Genomic DNA, 25,796 nt, shown 5'->3' with positions numbered 1-25,796 from the left:
CGAACCTGACAATTAAATTGGCTTTTTCGACGAACCTGACAATTAATTGGCTTTTTCGACGAACCTGACAATTAACTTGGCTTTTTTGACGAACCTGACAATTAACTTGGCTTTTTTGACGAACCTGACAATTAAACTGGCTTTTTCGACGAACCTGACAACTAGATTGGCTTTTTCGACGAACCTGACAATGAAACTATATTTTTCGACGAACCTGACCACTAAACTGGCTTTTTCGACGAACCTGACAATTAAACTGGCTTTTTCGACGAACCTGACAATTAAACTGGCTTTTTCGACAAACCTGACAATTAAACTGGCTTTTTCGACGAACCTGACAATTAAACTGGCTTTTCCGACGAACCTGACAATTAGACTGGCTTTTTCGACGAACCTGACAACTAAATTGCCTTTTTCGACCAACCTGACACCTAAATTGGCTTTTTCGACGAACCTGACAACTAAATTGGCTTTTTCGACGAACCTGACAATTAAATTGGCTTTTTCGACGAACCTGACAATTAAACTGGCTTTTTCGACGAACCTGACAATTAAACTGGCTTTTTCGACAAACCTGACAATTAAACTGGCTTTTTCGACGAACCTGACAATTAAATTGGCTTTTTCGACGAACCTGACAATTAAATTGGCTTTTTCGACCAACCTGACAATTAAATTGGCTTTTTCGACGAACCTGACAATTAAATTGGCTTTTTCGACGAACCTGACAATTAAATTGGCTTTTTCGACGAACCTGACAATTAATTGGCTTTTTCGACGAACCTGACAATTAACTTGGCTTTTTTGACGAACCTGACAATTAACTTGGCTTTTTTGACGAACCTGACAATTAAACTGGCTTTTTCGACGAACCTGACAACTAGATTGGCTTTTTCGACGAACCTGACAATGAAACTATATTTTTCGACGAACCTGACACTAAACTGGCTTTTTCGACGAACCTGACAATTAAACTGGCTTTTTCGACGAACCTGACAATTAAACTGGCTTTTTCGACGAAACCTGACAATTAAACTGGCTTTTTCGACGAACCTGACAATTAAACTGGCTTTTCCGACGAACCTGACAATTAGACTGGCTTTTTCGACGAACCTGACAACTAAATTGCCTTTTTCGACCAACCTGACACCTAAATTGGCTTTTTCGACGAACCTGACAACTAAATTGGCTTTTTCGACGAACCTGACAATTAAATTGGCTTTTTCGACGAACCTGACAATTAAATTGGCTTTTTCGACGAACCTGACAATTAAACTGGCTTTTTCGACGAACCTGACAATTAAACTGGCTTTTTCGACGAACCTGACAACTAAATTGGCTTTTTCGACGAACCTGACAACTAAATTGGCTTTTTCGACGAACCTGACAATTAAATTGGCTTTTTCGACGAACCTGACAATTAAATTGGCTTTTTCGACGAACCTGACAATTAAACTGGCTTTTTCGACGAACCTGACAATTAAACTGGCTTTTTCGACGAACCTGACAATTAAATTGGCTTTTTCGACGAACCTGACAATTAAACTGGCTTTTTTGACGAACCTGACAATTAACCTGGCTTTTTCGAAGAACCTGACAATTAAATTGGCTTTTTCGACAAACCTGACAACTAAATTGGCTTTTTCGACAAACCTGACAACTAAATTGGCTTTTTCGACGAACCTGACAACTAAATTGGCTTTTTCGACGAACCTGACAATTAAATTGGCTTTTTCGACGAACCTGACAATTAAATTGGCTTTTTCGACGAACTGACAACTAAATTGGCTTTTTCGACGAACCTGACAATTAAATTGGCTTTTTCGACGAACCTGACAATTAAATTGGCTTTTTCGACGAACCTGACAACTAAATTGGCTTTTTCGACGAACCTGACAATTAAATTGGCTTTTTCGACGAACCTGACAATTAAATTGGCTTTTTCGACGAACTGACAACTAAATTGGCTTTTTCGACGAACCTGACAATTAAATTGGCTTTTTCGAACGAACCTGACAATTAAATTGGCTTTTTCGACGAACCTGACAATTAAATTGGCTTTTTCACGAACCTGACAATTAAATTGGCTTTTTCGACGAACCTGACAATTAAATTGGCTTTTTCGACGAACCTGACAATTAAATTGGCTTTTTCGACGAACCTGACAATTAAATTGGCTTTTTCGACGAACCTGACAATTAAATTGGCTTTTTCGACGAACCTGACAATAAATTGGCTTTTTCGACGAACCTGACAATTAAATTTTTTTCGACGAACCTGACAATAAATGGCTTTTTCGACGAACCTGACAATTAAATTGGCTTTTTCGACGAACCTGACAATTAAATGGCTTTTTCGACGAACCTGACAATTAAATTGGCTTTTTCGACGAACCTGACAATTAAATTGGCTTTTTCGACGAACCTGACAATTAAATTGGCTTTTTCGACGAACCTGACAACTAAATTGGCTTTTTCGACGAACCTGACAATAAATTGGCTTTTTCGACGAACCTGACAACTAAATTGGCTTTTTCGACGAACCTGACAATTAAATTGGCTTTTTCGACGAACCTGACAATTAAATTGGCTTTTTCGACGAACCTGACAATTAAATTGGCTTTTTCGACGAACCTGACAATTAAATTGGCTTTTTCGACGAACCTGACAATTAAATTGGCTTTTTCGACAAACCTGACAACTTAAATTGGCTTTTTCGACGAACCTGACAATTAAATTGGCTTTTTCGACGAACCTGACAATTAAATTGGCTTTTTCGACGAACCTGACAATTAAATTGGCTTTTTCGACGAACCTGACAATTAAATTGGCTTTTTCGACGAACCTGACAATTAAATTGGCTTTTTCGACGAACCTGACAATTAAACTTGGCTTTTTTGACGAACCTGACAATTAAATGGCTTTTTCGACGAACCTGACAATTAAATTGGCTTTTTCGACGAACCTGACAACTAAATTGGCTTTTTCGACGAACCTGACAATTAAATTGGCTTTTTCGACGAACCTGACAACTAAATTGGCTTTTTCGACGAACCTGACAATTAAATTGGCTTTTTCGACGAACCTGACAATTAAATTGGCTTTTTCGACGAACCTGACAACTAAATTGGCTTTTTCGACGAACCTGACAATTAAATTGGCTTTTTCGACGAACCTGACAATTAAATGGCTTTTTCGACGAACCTGACAATTAAATGGCTTTTTCGAAACGAACCTGACAATTAAATTGGCTTTTTCGACGAACCTGACAATTAAATTGGCTTTTTCGACGAACCTGACAACTAAATTGGCTTTTTCGACGAACCTGACAATTAAATTGGCTTTTTCGACGAACCTGACAACTAAATTGGCTTTTTCGACGAACCTGACAATAAATTGGCTTTTTCGACGAACCTGACAACTAAATTGGCTTTTTCGACGAACCTGACAATTAAATTGGCTTTTTCGACGAACCTGACAATTAAATTGGCTTTTTCGACGAACCTGACAATTAAATTGGCTTTTTCGACGAACCTGACAATTAAATTGGCTTTTTCGACGAACCTGACAATTAAATTGGCTTTTTCGACGAAACTGACAACTAAATTGGCTTTTTCGAAGAACCTGACAATTAAATTGGCTTTTTCGACGAAACTGACAACTAAATTGGCTTTTTCAACGAACTGACAACTAAATTGGCTTTTTCGACGAACCTGACAACTAAATTGGCTTTTTCGACGAACCTGACAATTAAATTGGCCTTTTCGACAAACCTGACAATTAAATTGGCTTTTTCAACGAACCTGACAATTAAATTGGCTTTTTCGACGAACCTGACAATTAAATTGGCTTTTTCGACGAACCTGACAATTAAATTGGCTTTTTCGACGAACCTGACAATTAAATTGGCTTTTTCGACGAACCTGACAATTAAACTGGCTTTTTCGACGAACCTGACAATTAAATTGGCTTTTTCGACGAACCTGACAATTAAATTGGCTTTTTCGACGAACCTGACAATTAAATTGGCTTTTTCGACGAACCTGACAATTAAATTGGCTTTTTCGACAAACCTGACAATTAAACTGGCTTTTTCGACGAACCTGACAATTAAACTTGGCTTTTTCGACGAACCTGACAATTAAATTGGCTTTTTCGACGAACTTGACAATTAAATTGGCTTTTTCGACGAACCTGACAACTAAATTGGCTTTTTCGCCGAACCTGACAACTAAATTGGCTTTTTCGACAAACCTGACAATTAAATTGGCTTTTTCGACGAACGTGACAATTAAATTGGCTTCTTCGACGAAACTGACAACTAAATTGGCTTTTTCGAAGAACCTGACAATTAAATTGGCTTTTTCGACGAAACTGACAACTAAATTGGCTTTTTCAACGAAACTGACAACTAAATTGGCTTTTTCGACGAACCTGACAACTAAATTGGCTTTTTCGACGAACCTGACAATTAAATTGCCTTTTCGACAAACCTGACAATTAAATTGGCTTTTTCAACGAACCTGACAATTAAATTGGCTTTTTCGACGAACCTGACAATTAAATTGGCTTTTTCGACGAACCTGACAATTAAATTGGCTTTTTCGACGAACCTGACAATTAAATTGGCTTTTTCGACGAACCTGACAATTAACTTGGCTTTTTTGACGAACCTGACAATTAAATTGGCTTTTTCGACGAACCTGACAATTAAATTGGCTTTTTCGACGAACCTGACAATTAAACTGGCTTTTTCGACGAACCTGACAATTAAATTGGCTTTTTCGACGAACCTGACAATAAATTGGCTTTTTCGACGAACCTGACAATTAAACTTGGCTTTTTCGACGAACCTGACAATTAAACTGGCTTTTTCGACGAACCTGACAATTAAACTGGCTTTTTCGACGAACCTGACAATTAAACTGGCTTTTTCGACGAACCTGACAATTAAATTGGCTTTTTCGACGAACCTGACAATTAACTGGCTTTTTCGACGAACCTGACAATTAAATTGGCTTTTTCGACGAACCTGACAATTAAATTGGCTTTTTCGACGAACCTGACAACTAAATTGGCTTTTTCGACGAACCTGACAATTAAATTGGCTTTTTCGACGAACCTGACAATTAAATTGGCTTTTTCGACGAACCTGACAATTAAATGGCTTTTTTACGAACCTGACAATTAAATGGCTTTTTCGACGAACCTGACAATTAAATTGGCTTTTTCGACGAACCTGACAATTAAATTGGCTTTTTCGACGAACCTGACAATAAATGGCTTTTTCGACGAACCTGACAATTAAATGGCTTTTTCGACGAACCTGACAATTAAATTGGCTTTTTCGACGAACCTGACAATTAAATGGCTTTTTCGACGAACCTGACAACTAAATTGGCTTTTTCGACGAACCTGACAATTAAATTGGCTTTTTCGACGAACCTGACAATTAAATTGGCTTTTTCGACGAACCTGACAACTAAATTGGCTTTTTCGACGAACCTGACAATTAAATTGGCTTTTTCGACGAACCTGACAATTAAATTGCTTTTTCGACGAACCTGACAATTAAATTGGCTTTTTCGACGAACCTGACAATTAAATTGGCTTTTTCGACGAACCTGACAATTAAATTGGCTTTTTCGACGAACCTGACAACTAAATTGGCTTTTTCGACGAACCTGACAATTAAATTGGCTTTTTCGACGAACCTGACAACTAAATTGGCTTTTTCGACGAACCTGACAATTAAATTGGCTTTTTCGACGAACCTGACAACTAAATTGGCTTTTTCGACGAACCTGACAATTAAATTGGCTTTTTCGACGAACCTGACAATTAAATGGCTTTTTCGACGAACCTGACAATTAAATTGGCTTTTTCGACGAACCTGACAATTAAATTGGCTTTTTCGACGAACCTGACAACTAAATTGGCTTTTTCGACGAACCTGACAACTAAATTGGCTTTTTCGACGAACCTGACAATTAAATTGGCTTTTTCGACGAACCTGACAATTAAATTGGCTTTTTCGACGAACCTGACAACTAAATTGGCTTTTTCGACGAACCTGACAATTAAATTGGCTTTTTCGACGAAACCTGACAATTAAATTGGCTTTTTCGACGAACCTGACAATTAAATTGGCTTTTTCGACGAACCTGACAATTAAATTGGCTTTTTCGACGAACCTGACAATTAAATTGGCTTTTTCGACGAACCTGACAATTAAATTGGCTTTTTCGACGAACCTGACAATTAAATTGGCTTTTTCGACGAACCTGACAATTAAATGGCTTTTTCGACGAAACCTGACAACTAAATTGGCTTTTTCGACGAACCTGACAATTAAATGGCTTTTTCGACGAACCTGACAATTAAATTGGCTTTTTCGACGAACCTGACAATTAAACTGGCTTTTTCGACGAACCTGACAATTAAATTGGCTTTTTCGACGAACCTGACAATTAAACTGGCTTTTTCGACGAACCTGACAATTAAATGGCTTTTTCGACGAACCTGACAACTAATTGGCTTTTTCGACGAACCTGACAATTAAATTGGCTTTTTCGACGAACCTGACAATTAAATTGGCTTTTTCGACGAACCTGACAATTAAATTGGCTTTTTCGACGAAACCTGACAATTAAATTGGCTTTTTCGACGAACCTGACAATTAAATTGGCTTTTTCGACGAACCTGACAATTAAATTGGCTTTTTCGACGAACCTGACAACTAAATTGGCTTTTTCGACGAACCTGACAATTAAATGGCTTTTTCGACGAACCTGACAATTAAATTGGCTTTTTCGACGAACCTGACAATTAAACTTGGCTTTTTCGACAACCTGACAATTAAATTGGCTTTTTCGACGAACCTGACAATTAAATTGGCTTTTTCGACGAACCTGACAACTAAATTGGCTTTTTCGACGAACCTGACAACTAAATTGGCTTTTTCGACGAACCTGACAATTAAATTGGCTTTTTCGACGAACCTGACAATTAAATTGGCTTTTTCGACGAACCTGACAATTAAATTGGCTTTTTCGACGAAACTGACAACTAAATTGGCTTTTTCGACGAACCTGACAATTAAATTGGCTTTTTCGACGAACCTGACAATTAAACTTGGCTTTTTCGACGAACCTGACAACTAAATTGGCTTTTTCGACCGAACCTGACAATTAAATTGGCTTTTTCGACGAACCTGACAATTAAATTGGCTTTTTCGACGAACCTGACAATTAAATTGGCTTTTTCGACGAACCTGACAATTAAATTGGCTTTTTCGACGAACCTGACAATTAAATTGGCTTTTTCGACGAACCTGACAATTAAACTGGCTTTTTCGACGAACCTGACAATTAAACTGGCTTTTTCGACGAACCTGACAATTAAACTGGCTTTTTCGACGAACCTGACAATTAAACTGGCTTTTTCGACGAACCTGACAATTAAATTGGCTTTTTCGACGAACCTGACAATTAAATTGGCTTTTTCGACGAACCTGACAATTAAATGGCTTTTTCGACGAACCTGACAATTAAATTGGCTTTTTCGACGAACCTGACAATTAAATTGGCTTTTTCGACGAACCTGACAATTAAATTGGCTTTTTCGACGAACCTGACAACTAAATTGGCTTTTTCGACGAACCTGACAATTAAATTGGCTTTTTCGACGAACCTGACAATTAAATTGGCTTTTTCGACGAACCTGACAACTAAATTGGCTTTTTCGACGAACCTGACAATTAAATTGGCTTTTTCGACGAACCTGACAATTAAATTGGCTTTTTCGACGAACCTGACAATTAAATTGGCTTTTTCGACGAACCTGACAACTTAAATTGGCTTTTTCGACGAACCTGACAATTAAATTGGCTTTTTCGACGAACCTGACAACTAAATTGGCTTTTTCGACGAACCTGACAATTAAATTGGCTTTTTCGACGAACCTGACAACTAAATTGGCTTTTTCGACGAACCTGACAACTAAATTGGCTTTTTCGACGAACCTGACAACTAAATTGGCTTTTTCGACGAACCTGACAATTAAATTGGCTTTTTCGACGAACCTGACAATTAAATTGGCTTTTTCGACGAACCTGACAATTAAATTGGCTTTTTCGACGAACCTGACAATTAAATTGGCTTTTTCGACGAACCTGACAATTAAATTGGCTTTTTCGACGAACCTGACAATTAAATTGGCTTTTTCGACGAACCTGACAATTAAATGGCTTTTTCGACGAACCTGACAATTAAATTGGCTTTTTCGACGAACCTGACAACTAAATTGGCTTTTTCGACGAACCTGACAACTAAATTGGCTTTTTCGACGAACCTGACAATTAAATTGGCTTTTTCGACGAAACTGACAACTAAATTGGCTTTTTCGACGAACTGACAACTAAATTGGCTTTTTCGACGAACCTGACAACTAAATTGGCTTTTTCGACGAACCTGACAATTAAATTGGCTTTTTCGACAAACCTGACAATTAAATTGGCTTTTTCGACGAACCTGACAATTAAATTGGCTTTTTCGACGAACCTGACAATTAAATTGGCTTTTTCGACGAACCTGACAATTAAATTGGCTTTTTCGACGAACCTGACAATTAAATTGGCTTTTTCGACGAACCTGACAATTAAACTTGGCTTTTTCGACGAACCTGACAATAAATTGGCTTTTTCGACGAACCTGACAATTAAATTGGCTTTTTCGACGAACCTGACAATTAAATTGGCTTTTTCGACGAACCTGACAATTAAATTGGCTTTTTCGACAAACCTGACAATTAAACTGGCTTTTTCGACGAACCTGACAATTAAATTGGCTTTTTCGACGAACCTGACAATTAAATTGGCTTTTTCGACGAACCTGACAATTAAATTGGCTTTTTCGACGAACCTGACAACTAAATTGGCTTTTTCGACGAACCTGACAACTAAATTGGCTTTTTCGACGAACCTGACAATTAAATTGGCTTTTTCGACGAACCTGACAATTAAATTGGCTTTTTCGACGAAACTGACAACTAAATTGGCTTTTTCGACGAACCTGACAATTAAATTGGCTTTTTCGACGAACTGACAACTAAATTGGCTTTTTCGACGAACCTGACAACTAAATTGGCTTTTTCGACGAACCTGACAACTAAATTGGCTTTTTCGACGAACCTGACAATTAAATTGGCTTTTTCGACGAACCTGACAATTAAATTGGCTTTTTCGACGAACCTGACAATTAAATTGGCTTTTTCGACGAACCTGACAATTAAATTGGCTTTTTCGACGAACCTGACAATTAAATTGGCTTTTTCGACGAACCTGACAATTAAATTGGCTTTTTCGACGAACCTGACAATTAACTTGGCTTTTTCGACGAACCTGACAATTAAATTGGCTTTTTTGACGAACCTGACAATTAAATTGGCTTTTTCGACGAACCTGACAATTAAACTGGCTTTTTCGACGAACCTGACAATTAAATTGGCTTTTTCGACGAACCTGACAATTAAATTGGCTTTTTCGACGAACCTGACAATTAAATTGGCTTTTTCGACGAACCTGACAATTAAATGGCTTTTTCGACGAACCTGACAATTAAATGGCTTTTTCGACGAACCTGACAATTAAATTGGCTTTTTCGACGAACCTGACAATTAAACTGGCTTTTTCGACGAACCTGACAATTAAATGGCTTTTTCGACGAACCTGACAACTAAATTGCTTTTTCGACGAACCTGACAATTAAATTGGCTTTTTCGACGAACCTGACAACTAAATTGGCTTTTTCGACGAACCTGACAATTAAATTGGCTTTTTCGACGAACCTGACAATTAAATTGGCTTTTTCGACGAACCTGACAATTAAACTGGCTTTTTCGACGAACCTGACAATTAAACTGGCTTTTTCGACGAACCTGACAATTAAACTGGCTTTTTCGACGAACTGACAATTAAATTGGCTTTTTCGACGAACCTGACAATTAAATGGCTTTTTCGACGAACCTGACAATTAAATGGCTTTTTCGACGAACCTGACAATAAATTGGCTTTTTCGACGAACCTGACAATTAAATTGGCTTTTTCGACGAACCTGACAATTAAATTGGCTTTTTCGACGAACCTGACAATTAAATTGGCTTTTTCGACGAACCTGACAATTAAATTGGCTTTTTCGACGAACCTGACAACTAAATTGGCTTTTTCGACGAACCTGACAATTAAATTGGCTTTTTCGACGAACCTGACAACTAAATGGCTTTTTCGACGAACCTGACAACTAAATTGGCTTTTTCGACGAACCTGACAATTAAATTGGCTTTTTCGACGAACCTGACAATTAAATTGGCTTTTTCGACGAACACAATTAAATTGGCTTTTTCGACGAACCTGACAATTAAATTGGCTTTTTCGACGAACCTGACAACTAAATTGGCTTTTTCGACGAAACCTGACAACTAAATTGGCTTTTTCGACGAACCTGACAACTAAATTGGCTTTTTCGACGAACCTGACAACTAAATTGGCTTTTTCGACGAACCTGACAATTAAATTGGCTTTTTCGACAAACCTGACAATTAAATTGGCTTTTTCGACGAACCTGACAATTAAATTGGCTTTTTCGACGAACCTGACAATTAAATTGGCTTTTTCGACGAACCTGACAATTAAATTGGCTTTTTCGACGAACCTGACAATTAAATTGGCTTTTTCGACGAACCTGACAATTAAATTGGCTTTTTCGACGAACCTGACAATTAAATTGGCTTTTTCGACGAACCTGACAATTAAATTGGCTTTTTCGACGAACCTGACAACTAAATTGGCTTTTTCGACGAACCTGACAATTAAATTGGCTTTTTCGACGAACCTGACAACTAAATTGGCTTTTTCGACGAACCTGACAACTAAATTGGCTTTTTCGACGAACCTGACAATTAAATTGGCTTTTTCGACGAACCTGACAATTAAATTGGCTTTTTCGACGAACCTGACAATTAAATTGGCTTTTTCGACGAACCTGACAATAAATTGGCTTTTTCGACGAACCTGACAACTAAATTGGCTTTTTCGACGAACCTGACAACTAAATTGGCTTTTTCGACGAACCTGACAACTAAATTGGCTTTTTCGACGAACCTGACAATTAAATTGGCTTTTTCGACGAACCTGACAATTAAATTGGCTTTTTCGACGAACCTGACAATTAAATTGGCTTTTTCGACGAACCTGACAATTAAATTGGCTTTTTCGACGAACCTGACAATTAAATTGGCTTTTTCGACGAACCTGACAATTAAATTGGCTTTTTCGACGAACCTGACAATTAAATTGGCTTTTTCGACGAACCTGACAATTAAATTGGCTTTTTCGACGAACCTGACAATTAAACTGGCTTTTTCGACGAACCTGACAACTAAATTGGCTTTTTCGACGAACCTGACAATTAAATGGCTTTTTCGACGAACCTGACAACTAAACTGGCTTTTTCGACGAACCTGACAATTAAACTGGCTTTTTCGACGAACCTGACAATTAAACTGGCTTTTTCGACGAACCTGACAATTAAACTGGCTTTTTCGACGAACCTGACAATTAAATTGGCTTTTTCGACGAACCTGACAATTAAACTGGCTTTTTCGACGAACCTGACAATTAAATTGGCTTTTTCGACGAACCTGACAACTAAATTGGCTTTTTCGACGAACCTGACAATTAAATCTGGCTTTTTCGACGAACCTGACAATTAAATTGGCTTTTTCGACGAACCTGACAATTAAATTGGCTTTTTCGACGAACCTGACAATTAAATTGGCTTTTTCGACGAACCTGACAACTAAATTGGCTTTTTCGACGAAACCTGACAATTAAATTGGCTTTTTCGACGAACCTGACAACTAAATTGGCTTTTTCGTCGAACCTGACAATTAAATTGGCTTTTTCGACGAACCTGACAATTAAATTGGCTTTTTCGACGAACCTGACAATTAAACTGGCTTTTTCGACGAACCTGACAATTAAATTGGCTTTTTCGACGAACCTGACAATTAAATTGGCTTTTTCGACGAACCTGACAACTAAATTGGCTTTTTCGACGAACCTGACAACTAAATTGGCTTTTTCGACGAACCTGACAATTAAATTGGCTTTTTCGACGAACCTGACAATTAAATTGGCTTTTTCGACGAACCTGACAACTAAATTGGCTTTTTCGACGAACCTGACAATTAAATTGGCTTTTTCGACAAACCTGACAACTAAATTGGCTTTTTCGACGAACCTGACAACTAAATTGGCTTTTTCGACGAACCTGACAACTAAATTGGCTTTTTCGACGAACCTGACAATTAAATTGGCTTTTTCGACGAACCTGACAATTAAATTGGCTTTTTCGACGAACCTGACAACTAAATTGGCTTTTTCGACGAAACTGACAATAAATTGGCTTTTTCGACGAACCTGACAACTAAATTGGCTTTTTCGACGAACCTGACAACTAAATTGGCTTTTTCGACGAACCTGACAATTAAATTGGCTTTTTCGACAAACCTGACAATTAAATTGGCTTTTTCGACGAACCTGACAATTAAATTGGCTTTTTCGACGAACCTGACAATTAAATTGGCTTTTTCGACGAACCTGACAATTAAATTGGCTTTTTCGACGAACCTGACAATTAAATTGGCTTTTTCGACGAACCTGACAATTAAATGGCTTTTTCGACGAACCTGACAATTAACTTGGCTTTTTCGACGAACCTGACAATTAAATTGGCTTTTTCGACGAACCTGACAATTAAACTGGCTTTTTCGACGAACCTGACAACTAAATTGGCTTTTTCGACGAACCTGACAATTAAATTGGCTTTTTCGACGAACCTGACAATTAAATTGGCTTTTTCGACGAAACCTGACAACTAAATTGGCTTTTTCGACGAACCTGACAATTAAATTGGCTTTTTCGACGAACCTGACAATTAAATTGGCTTTTTCGACGAACCTGACAATTAAACTGGCTTTTTCGACGAACCTGACAATTAAATTGGCTTTTTCGACGAACCTGACAATTAAACTGGCTTTTTCGACGAACCTGACAATTAAATGGCTTTTTCGACGAACCTGACAATTAAATTGGCTTTTTCGACGAACCTGACAATTAAATTGGCTTTTTTGACGAACCTGACAATTATTGGCTTTTTCGAAGAACCTGACAATTAAATTGGCTTTTTCGACAAACCTGACAACTAAATTGGCTTTTTCGACAAACCTGACAACTAAATTGGCTTTTTCGACGAACCTGACAATTAAATTGGCTTTTTCGACGAACCTGACAATTAAATTGGCTTTTTCGACGAACCTGACAATTAAATTGGCTTTTTCGACAAAACCTGACAACTAAATTGGCTTTTTCGACGAACCTGACAATTAAATTGGCTTTTTCGACGAACCTGACAACTAAATGGCTTTTTCGACGAACCTGACAACTAAATTGGCTTTTTCGACGAACCTGACAATTAAATTGGCTTTTTCGACGAACCTGACAATTAAATTGGCTTTTTCGACGAAACTGACAACTAAATTGGCTTTTTCGACGAACCTGACAATTAAATTGGCTTTTTCGACGAACCTGACAACTAAATTGGCTTTTTCGACGAAACTGACAACTAAATTGGCTTTTTCGACGAACCTGACAACTAAATTGGCTTTTTCGACGAACCTGACAATTAAATTGGCTTTTTCGACAACCTGACAATTAAATTGGCTTTTTCGACGAACTGACAATTAAACTGGCTTTTTCGACGAACCTGACAATTAAATTGGCTTTTTCGACGAACCTGACATTAAACTGGCTTTTTCGACGAACCTGACAATTAAATTGGCTTTTTCGACGAACCTGACAATTAAATTGGCTTTTTCGACGAACCTGACAACTAAATTGCTTTTTCGACGAACCTGACAACTAAATTGGCTTTTTCGACGAACCTGACAATTAAATTGGCTTTTTTGACGAACCTGACAATTAAATTGGCTTTTTCGACGAAACCTGACAACTAAATTGGCTTTTTCGACGAACCTGACAATTAAATTGGCTTTTTCGACAAACCTGACAACTAAATTGGCTTTTTCGACGAACCTGACAACTAAATTGGCTTTTTCGACGAACTTGACAACTAAATTGGCTTTTTCGACGAACCTGACAATTAAATTGGCTTTTTCGACTAACCTGACAATGAAATTGGCTTTTTCGACGAAACTGACAACTAAATTGGCTTTTTCGACGAAACTGACAACTTAAATTGGCTTTTTCGACGAACCTGACAACTAAATTGGCTTTTTCGACGAACCTGACAACTAAATTGGCTTTTTCGACGAACCTGACAATTAAATTGGCTTTTTCGACAAACCTGACAATTAAATTGGCTTTTTCGACGAACCTGACAATTAAATTGGCTTTTTCGACGAACCTGACAATTAAATTGGCTTTTTCGACGAACCTGACAATTAAATTGGCTCTTTCGACGAACCTGACAATTAAATTGGCTTTTTCGACGAACCTGACATTTAAACTGGCTTTTTCGACGAACCTGACAATTAACTTGGCTTTTTCGACGAACCTGACAATTAAATTGGCTTTTTCGACGAACCTGAAAATTAAACTGGCTTTTTCGACGAACCTGTCAACTAAATTGGCTTTTTCGACGAACCTGACAATTAAACTGGCTTTTTCGACGAACCTGACAATTAAATTGGCTTTTTCGACAAACCTGACAACTAAATATGCTTTTTCGACGAACCTGACAATTAAATTGGCTTTTTCGACGAACCTGACAATTAAATTGGCTTTTTCGACGAACCTGACAATTAAACTGGCTTTTTCGACGAACCTGACAATTAAACTGGCTTTTTCGACGAACCTGACAATTAAACTGGCTTTTTCGACGAACCTGACAATTAAACTGGCTTTTTCGACGAACCTGACAATTAAATTGGCTTTTTCGTCGAACCTGACAATTAACCTGGCTTTTTCGACGAACCTGACAATTAAATGGCTTTTTCGAAGAACCTGACAATTAAATTGGCTTTTTCGACAAACCTGACAACTAAATTGGCTTTTTCGACGAAACCTGACAACTAAATATGGCTTTTTCGACGAACCTGACAACTAAATTGGCTTTTTCGACGAACCTGACAATTAAATTGGCTTTTTCGACGAACCTGACAATTAAATTGGCTTTTCGACAAAACCTGACAACTAAATTGGCTTTTTCGACGAACCTGACAATTAAATTGGCTTTTTCGACGAACCTGACAACTAAATTGGCTTTTTCGACGAACCTGACAATAAATTGGCTTTTTCGACGAACCTGACACTTAAATTGGCTTTTTCGACGAACCTGACAATTAAATTGGCTTTTTCGACGAACCTGACAACTAAATTGGCTTTTTCACGAAACTGACAACTAAATTGGCTTTTTCGACGAACCTGACAACTAAATTGGCTTTTTCGACGAACCTGACAATTAAATTGCTTTTCGACGAAACCTGACATTTAAATTGGCTTTTTCAACGAACCTGACAATTAAATTGGCTTTTTCGACGAACCTGACAATTAAATTGGCTTTTTCAACGAACCTGACAATTAAATTGGCTTTTTCGACGAACCTGACAATTAAATTGGCTTTTTCGACGAACCTGACAATTAAACTGGCTTTTTCGACTAACCTGACAATTAAACTGGCTTTTCGACGAACCTGATAACTAAATTGGCTTTTTCGACGAACCTGACAATTAATCTGGCTTTTTCGACCAACCTGACAATTAAATTGGCTTTTTCGACGAACCTGACAATTAAACTGGCTTTTTCGACAAACCTGACAATTAAACTGGCTTTTTCGACGAACCTGACAACTAAATTGGCTTTTTCGACGAACTTGACAATTAAATTGGCTTTTTCGACGAACCTGACAACTAAATTGGCTTTTTCGCCGAACCTGACAACTAAATTGGCTTTTTCGACAAACCTGACAATTAAATTGGCTTTTTCGACGAACGTGACAATTAAATTGGCTTCTTCGACGAAACTGACAACTAAATTGGCTTTTTCGAAGACCTTGACAATTAAATTGGCTTTTTCGACGAATCTGACAACTAAATTGGCTTTTTCGCCGAACCTGACAACTAAATTGGCTTTTTTGACAAACCTGACAATTAAATTGGCTTTTTCGATGAACGTGACAATTAAATTGGCTTCTTCGACGAAACTGACAACTAAATTGGCTTTTTCGAAGAACCTGACAATTAAATTGGCTTTTTCGACGAAACTGACAACTAAATTGGCTTTTTCAACGAAACTGACAACTAAATTGGCTTTTTCGACGAACCTGACAACTAAATTGGCTTTTTCGACGAACCTGACAATTAAATTGCCTTTTCGACAAACCTGACAATTGAATTGGCTTTTTCAACGAACCTGACAATTAAATTGGCTTTTTCGACGAACCTGACAATTAAATTGGCTTTTTCGACGAACCTGACAATTAAATTGGCTTTTTCGACGAACCTGACAATTAAACTGGCTTTTTCGACGAACCTGACAATTAACTTGGCTTTTTTGACGAACCTGACAATTAACTTGGCTTTTTTGACGAACCTGACAATTAAACTGGCTTTTTCGAAGAACCTGACAACTAAACTGGCTTTTTCGACGAACCTGACAACTAAACTGGCTTTTTCGACGAACCTGACAATTAAACTGGCTTTTTCGACGAACCTGACCACTAAACTGGCTTTTTCGACGAACCTGACAATTAAACTGGCTTTTTCGACGAACCTGACAATTAAACTGGATTTTCAACAAACCTGACAATTAAACTGGCTTTTTCGAGGAACCTGACAATTAAATTGGCTTTTTCGACGAACCTGACAATTAAACTGGCTTTTTCGACGAACCTGACAATTAGACTGGCTTTTTCGACAAACCTGACAACTAAATTGCCTTTTTCGACCAACCTGACACCTAAATTGGCTTTTTCGACGAACCTGACAACTAAATTGGCTTTTTCGACGAACCTGACAATTAAATTGGCTTTTTCAACGAACCTAACAATTAAATTGGCTTTTTCGACGAACCTGACAATTAAACTGGCTTTTTTGACGAAACTGACAATTAAACTGGCTTTTTCGACGAACCTGACAATTAAGCTGGCTTTTTCGACGAATCTGACAATTAAATTGGCTTTTTGGTCGAACCTGACAATTAACCTGGCTTTTTTGACGAACCTGACAATTAACCTGGCTTTTTCGACAAACCTGACAATTAAATTGGCTTTTTCGACAAACCTGACAACTAAATTGGCTTTTTCGACAAACCTGACAACTAAATATGCTTTTTCGACGAACCTGACAACTAAATTGGCTTTTTCGACGAACCTGACAATTAAATTGGCTTTTTCGACAAATCTGAAAATTAAATTGGCTTTTTCGACAAAACTGACAACTAAATTGGCTTTTTCGACGAACCTGACAATTAAATTGGCTTTTTCGACGAACCTGACAACTAAATGGGCTTTTTCGCCGAACCTGACAACTAAATTGGCTTTTTCGACGAACCTGACAATTAAATTGGCTTTTTCGACGAACGTGACAATTAAATTGGCTTCTTCGACGAAACTGACAACTAAATTGGCTTTTTCGAAGAACCTGACAAATAAATTGGCTTTTTCGACGAAACTGACAACTAAATTGGCTTTTTCGACGAAACTGACAACTAAATTGGCTTTTTCGACGAACCTGACAACTAAATTGGCTTTTTCGCCGAACCTGACAACTAAATTGGCTTTTTTGACGAACCTGACAATTAAATTAGCTTTTTCGACAAACCTGACAATTAAATTGGCTTTTTCGACGAACCTGACAATTAAATTGGCTTTTTCGACGAACCTGACAATTAAATTAGCTTTTTCGACGAACCTGACAATTAAATTGGCTTTTTCGACGAACCTGACAATTAAACTGGCTTTTTCGACGAACCTGACAATGAATTTGGCTTTTTTGACGAACCTGACAACTAAATTTGCTTTTTCTACGAACCTGACAATTAAATTGGCTTTTTCGACGAACCTGACAACTAAATTGGCTTTTTCGACGAAGCTGAAAACTAAATATGCTTTTTCGACGAACCTGACAACTAAATTGGCTTTTTCGACGAACCTGAAAATTAAATTGGCTTTTTCGACGAACCTGACAATTAAACTGGCTTTTTCGACGAAACTGACAAATAAATTGGCTTTTTCGACGAAACTGACAACTAAATTGGCTTTTTCGACGAACCTGACAACTAAATTGGCTTTTTCGACGAACCTGACAACTAAATTGGCTTTTTCGACGAACCTGACAATTAAATTGGCTTTCTCGACAAACCTGACAATTAAATTGGCTTTTTCGACGAACCTGACAACTAAATTGGCTTTTTCGACGAACCTGACAATTAAATTGGCTTTTTCGACAAACCTGACAATTAAATTGGCTTTCTCGCCGAACCTGACAATTAAATTGGCTTTTTCGACGAACCTGAAAATTAAATTGGCTTTTTCGACGAACCTGACAATTAAATTGGCTTTTTCGACGAACCTGACAATTAAATTGGCTTTTTCGACGAACCTGACAATTAAACTGGCTTTTTCGACAAACCTGACAATTAACTTGGCTTTTTTGACGAACCTGTCAATTGAACTGGCTTTTTCGACGAACCTGACAACTAAATTGGCTTTTTCGACGAACCTGACAATTAAACTGGCTTTTTCGACAAACCTGACAACTAAACTGGCTTTTTCGACGAACCTGACAATTAAACTGGCTTTTTCGACGAACCTGACAATTAAACTGGCTTTTTCGACGAACCTGACAATTAAACTGGCTTTTTCGACGAACCTGAAAATTAAATTGGCTTTTTCGACGAACCTGACAATTAAACTGGCTTTTTCGACGAACCTGACAATTAAACTGGCCTTTTCGACGAACCTGATAACTAATTTGGCTTTTTCGACGAACCTGACAATTAATCTGGCTTTTTCGACGAACCTGACAATTAAATTGGCTTTTTCGACGAACCTGACAATTAAACTGGCTTTTTCGACAAACCTGACAATTAAATTTGCTTTTTCGACGAACCTGACAACTAAATTGGCTTTTTCGACAAACCTGACAATTAAATTGGCTTTTCGACGAACTTGACAACTAAATTGGCTTTTTCGTCGAATCTGAAAATTAAACTGGCTTCTTTGACGAACCTGACAATTAATTTGGCTTTTTCGACGAACCTGACAATTAAACTGGCTTTTTCGACGAACCTGACAATTAAATTGGCTTTTTCGACGAACCTGATAATTAAATTGGCTTTTTCGACGAACCTGACAACTAAATTGGCTTTTTCGACAAACCTGACAACTAAATATGCTTTTTCGACGAACCTGACAACTAAATTGGCTTTTTCGACGAACCTGACAATGAAATTGGCTTTTTTGACGAACCTGACAATTAAATTGTCTTTTTTGACGAAACTGACAACTAAATTGGCTTTTTCGACGAACCTGACAATTAACTTGGCTTTTTTGACGAACATGAAAATTAAACTGGCTTTTTCGACGAACCTGACAACTAAATGGGCTTTTTCGCCGAACCTGACAACTAAATTGGCTTTTTCGACGAACCTGACAATTAAATTGGCTTTTTCGACGAACGTGACAATTTAATTGGCTTCTTCGACGAAACTGACAACTAAATTGGCTTTTTCGAAGAACCTGAAAATTATATTGGCTTTTTCGACGAAACTGACAACTAAATTGGCTTTTTCAACGAAACTGACAACTAAATTGGCTTTTTCGACGAACCTGACAACTAAATTGGCTTTTTCGACGAACCTGACAATTAAATTGCCTTTTCGACAAACCTGACATTTAAATTGGCTTTTTCAACGAACCTGACAATTAAATTGGCTTTTTCGACGAAGCTGACAATTAAATTGGCTTTTTCAACGAACCTGACAATTAAATTGGCTTTTTCGACGAACCTGACAATTAAATTGGCTTTTTCGACGAACCTGACAATTAAACTGGCTTTTTCGACGAACCTGACAATTAAACTGGCCTTTTCGACGAACCTGATAACTAAATTGGCTTTTTCGACGAACCTGACAATTAATCTGGCTTTTTCGACGAACCTGACAATTAAATTGGCTTTTTCGACGAACCTGACAATTAAACTGGCTTTTTCGACAAACCTGACAATTAACCCTGGATAGGTACGGTGGGTCGTTTGCGACCCCGAGCGTCAAAAAAAAACAGGTTTTTCTCACGTGACTCACCCCCGTGACTGAATTTGTGGGTGATCGACCTGCAGGAGGTGTCTCCCCTACACGCTCTAGTAGTGTCCAGATGTGCATTGCTGTAGCTGTACTCCTTCCCCGATTTCTGAGACGCGTCGGGGTCGTTCGCGTCCGAGTTTACCCTTCTAGGGTAGTTTGCATAATTATCAAAGTTATTACGTATTATGAAATTGTCGTAGAATGGTGCAACTTGTATAGATTATCAGTTGTGGAAAGTCTTGTTGGATTGTTTGGCTACCATGTGCATGTTTTTTTTTTTAGTTAAAATGTCGTTCATCACCACGAGGACCATTTTACCGCGAGTGCCCCTTTTTCATTTTTTTTCATTTTTTTGCCAAGTCATTTTTCCGTAAGATATTGCCAAATAGTGTCGTAAAACTTTTGCTTGTTTAGTGTTGGAAAGTGTGTCTAGATGATCTGGCTACCCATGCATGACTTTGTTTTTGTCAGATACGACGTAGTTATTGGTATATTGGGTATTTAACTGCGGTTACCAATTTCTGTTTTTTTTTTCAATATTTGTAAAAATTACTACGTAGTAAGGAATTGCCGTATATTATTCATTTTTTTTTCATGTTTATGTGTTAGAAAGTGTGCCTTGATGGTTGGGCTAACACGTGCATGTCTTTTTTTTTATCTGAGATGTCGTATATTAGAATGTCGGGCATTTTACCGCGAGTGTCCCTTTTTCATTTTTTTTCATTTTTTTGCACAGTCATTTTTCCGTAAGATATTGCGAAATAGTGTCGTAAAACTTTTGCTTTTTTAGTGTTGGAAAGTGTGTCTAGATGATCTGGCTACCCATGCGTGATTTTGTTTTTGTCAGATACGACGTAGTTATTGGTATATTGGGTATTTAACTGCGGTTGCCAGTTTCTGTTTTTTTTCAATATTTGTAAAAATTTACTACGTAGTAAGGAATTGCCGTATATTATTGATTTTTTTTCATGTTTATGTGTTAGAAAGTGTGCCTTGATGGTTGGGCTAACACGTGCATGTCTTTTTTTTTATCTGAGATGCCGTATATTAGAATGTTGGGCATTTTTCCGCGAGTGCCCCTTATTATTTGTTTTGCATTTTTTTGCTTAGTCATGTTACCGTAAGGAATTGGCAAGTAGTGTCGCAAAACTTATATTTTTATAGTGTTGGAAAGTGTTTCTAGATGATCTGGCTACCCATGCCTATTTTTTTTTTAGCCAGATATGGCGTATATATAAGTATGTGTTCGATTTTCCTGTGATTGCCATTTTTTCGTTTTTTCCCATTTCTTTCAAAATTACTTCGTACTAAGGAACTATCACAGAGTAATATTTCATTTATATGTTTATTTGTCGGAAAATATGCCTTGATGGTTTGCCTAGCACGTGGCTGAAATTTTTTTTTTCTGAAATGCCGTATATTAGAATGGCCATTTTTCCACGAGTGCCCCTTTTTATTTGTTTTGCATTTTTTTGCTTAGTCATGTTACCGTAAGGAATTGGCAAGTAGTGTCGCAAAACTTATAATTTTATAGTGTTGGAAAGTGTTTCTAGATGATCTGGCTACCCATGCCTATCTTCTTTTTTTAGCCAGATATGGCGTATATATAGGTATGTGTTCGATTTTCCTGTGATTGCCATTTTTTCGTTTTTTCCCATTTCTTTCAAAATTACTACGTACTAAGGAACTATCACAGAGTAATTATTCATTTAGATGTTTATTTGTCGGAAAATGTGCCTTGATGGTTTGCCTAGCACGTGGCTGAATTTTTTTTTTCTGAAATGCCGTATATTAGAATGTTAGCCATTTTTCCTCGAGTGCCCCTTCTTATTTGTTTTGCATTTTTTTGCTTAGTCATGTTACCGTAAGGAATTGGCAAGTAGTGTCGCAAAACTTATATTTTTATAGTGTTGGAAAGTGTTTCTAGATGATCTGGCTACCCATGCCTATCTTTTTTTTAGCCAGATATGGCGTATATATAGGTATGTGTTCGATTTTCCGGTGATTACCATTTTTTCGTTTTTTCCCAATTCTTTCAAAATTACTACGTACTAAGGAACTATCACAGAGTAATGATTCCTCTAGATGTTTATTTGTCGGAAAATTTTGTTTACTTTTTTTTTGATTGAATATCATCAAATTTTTTTAGCTAAAATATTGTTTTACATTTTTTTTTTCGATTTTATTTCCCTTCAAAAAAATTTTTTTGGGTCAGAATTTTAATTTTATAGTCGTAAAATAATCGACAATTATCCAGCAACCCACCATACAATTTTTATGCATATCCAATAATAATTAGATTAGTAAATAACACCTTGAAATTGACATACCCTTCCTACATTTCAAGTGGCAGATTAGGGAGTCTGAGTCAGTGTGGTTGGCGGCCATTTTGTGGACATATCCGAAGCGTAAGCTGCCCTATCTATATATATTCTTGTTCCCTATAGAATTTGTGATATTTTGGTATATTTTTACCTGCATAAATATCATATTATATATTAAATATATGTATTTTTTTACGGAATTTCTAAGTACTCAAAAAATTACCTTTAGATATGGCCCCTGATATAAATGTAATTTACAAAATAATGAAGATTTTTTTACATATTTCTATTTTAGGATAACATATGTTTATTCCCTAGAAAAATTAGCCACTTCCTATTTCATTTGGGTACCCAAAAAAATTCATGAAATTTGGACAAATTTTTTTGGCCAAAAAAAGTTACCCTTTTTTTCTCATTTCAGATCTTCACCTCCATGGGTCTGACTTCATCCAAAATACATCAAGATGTGTCCTAAACATTCAAGAATCAATTCCTAAAAGGATTTGTGTATATATGTATAAACTTTTTTTTTATGAATTTTTATGTCAGGTCTTTTTTTTTTCTACTTAATTTTTTAAAATATTTATAATAAATAGTTTTTCTGCAGATGAGTAGTATTTATCTATACAGTTGTTTTAAGCATTCATTGAAGTTTTTTTGGCAAAAGAAAAAAGGAGGTTACTGCAAAAACTGATTTTTCAAGAATTTTTTTTGGCGTCGGGGTCGTTCGCGTCCGAGTATACCCTTAAAGGGGTGTCCGAGGACCGTACCTATCCAGGGTTAAACTTGCTTTTTCGACGAACCTGACAATTAAATTGGCTTTTTCGACGAACTTGACAATTAAATTGGCTTTTTCGACGAACCTGACAACTAAATTGGCTTTTTCGCCGAACCTGACAACTTAATTGGCTTTTTCGACAAACCTGACAATTAAATTGGCTTTTTCGACGAACTTGACAATTAAATTGGCTTCTTCGACGAAACTGACAACTAAATTGGCTTTTTCGAAGACCTTGACAATTAAATTGGCTTTTTCGACGAACCTGACAACTAAATTGGCTTTTTCGCCGAACCTGACAACTAAATTGGCTTTTTCGACAAACCTGACAATTAAATTGGCTTTTTCGATGAACGTGACAATTAAATTGGCTTCTTCGACGAAACTGACAACTAAATTGGCTTTTTCGAAGAACCTGATAATTAAATTGGCTTTTTCGACGAAACTGACAACTAAATTGGCTTTTTCAACGAAACTGACAACTAAATTGGCTTTTTCGACGAACCTGACAACTAAATTGGCTTTTTCGACGAACCTGACAATTAAATTGCCTTTTCGACAAACCTGACAATTAAATTGTCTTTTTCAACGAACCTGACAATTAAATTGGCTTTTTCGACGAACCTGACAATTAAATTGGCTTTTTCGACGAACCTGACAATTAAATTGGCTTTTTCGACGAACCTGACAATTAAATTGGCTTTTTCGACGAACCTGACAATTAACTTGGCTTTTTTGACGAACATGAAAATTAAACTGGCTTTTTCGACGAACCTGTCAACTAAATTGGCTTTTTCGACGAACCTGACAATTAAACTGGCTTTTTCGACGAACCTGACAATTAAATTGGCTTTTTCGACAAACCTGACAACTAAATATGCTTTTTCGACGAACCTTACAATTAAATTGGCTTTTTCGTCGAACCTGACAATTAAATTGGCTTTTTCGACGAACCTGAAAATTAAACTGGCTTTTTCGACGAACCTGACAAATTAAACTGGCTTTTTCGAAGAACCTGACAATTAAATTGGCTTTTTCGACGAACTGACAATTAACCTGGCTTTTTTGACGAACCTGACAAATTAACCTGGCTTTTTCAAGAACCTGACAATTAAATTGGCTTTTTCGACAAACCTGACAACTAAATTGGCTTTTTCGACAAACCTGACAACTAAATATGCTTTTTCGACGAACCTGACAACTAAATTGGCTTTTTCGACGAACCTGACAATTAAATTGGCTTTTTCGACGAACCTGACAATTAAATTGGCTTTTTCGACAAAACTGACAACTAAATTGGCTTTTTCGACGAACCTGACAATTAAATTGGCTTTTTCGACGAACCTGACAACTAAATGGCTTTTTCGACGAACCTGACAACTAAATTGGCTTTTTCGACGAACCTGACAATTAAATTGGCTTTTTCGACGAACCTGACAATTAAATTGGCTTTTCGACGAAACCTGACAACTAAATTGGCTTTTTCGAAGAACCTGACAATTAAATTGGCTTTTTCGACGAAACTGACAACTAAATTGGCTTTTTCGACGAACCTGACAACTAAATTGGCTTTTTCGACGAACCTGACAATTAAATTGGCTTTTTCGACGAACCTGACAATTAAATTGGCTTTTCGACGAAACCTGACAATTAAATTGGCTTTTTCGACGAACCTGACAATTAAATTGGCTTTTTCGACGAACCTGACAATTAAATTGGCTTTTTCGACGAACCTGACAATTAAATGGCTTTTTCGACGAACCTGACAATTAAATTGGCTTTTTCGACGAACCTGACAATTAAACTGGCTTTTTCGACGAACCTGACAATTAAACTGGCTTTTTCGACGAACCTGACAACTAAATTGGCTTTTTCGACGAACCTGACAATTAAATTGGCTTTTTCGACGAACCTGACAATTAAATTGGCTTTTTCGACGAACCTGACAATTAAACTTGGCTTTTTCGACGAACCTGACAATTAAACTTGGCTTTTTCGACGAACCTGACAATTAAATTGGCTTTTTCGACGAACCTGACAATTAAATTGGCTTTTTCGACGAACCTGACAACTAAATTGGCTTTTTCGACAAACCTGACAATTAAATTGGCTTTTTCGACGAACCTGACAATTAAATTGGCTTTTTCGACGAAACCTGACAACTAAATTGGCTTTTTCGAAGAACCTGACAATTAAATTGGCTTTTTCGACGAACCTGACAACTAAATTGGCTTTTTCGACGAACCTGACAACTAAATTGGCTTTTTCGACGAACCTGACAATTAAATTGGCTTTTTCGACGAACCTGACAATTA

The sequence above is a fragment of the Palaemon carinicauda genome, chromosome 13, assembly GCF_036898095.1.
Source record: "Palaemon carinicauda isolate YSFRI2023 chromosome 13, ASM3689809v2, whole genome shotgun sequence".
NCBI lineage: Eukaryota > Metazoa > Arthropoda > Malacostraca > Decapoda > Palaemonidae > Palaemon > Palaemon carinicauda.
This window is presented reverse-complemented; position numbering follows the sequence as displayed.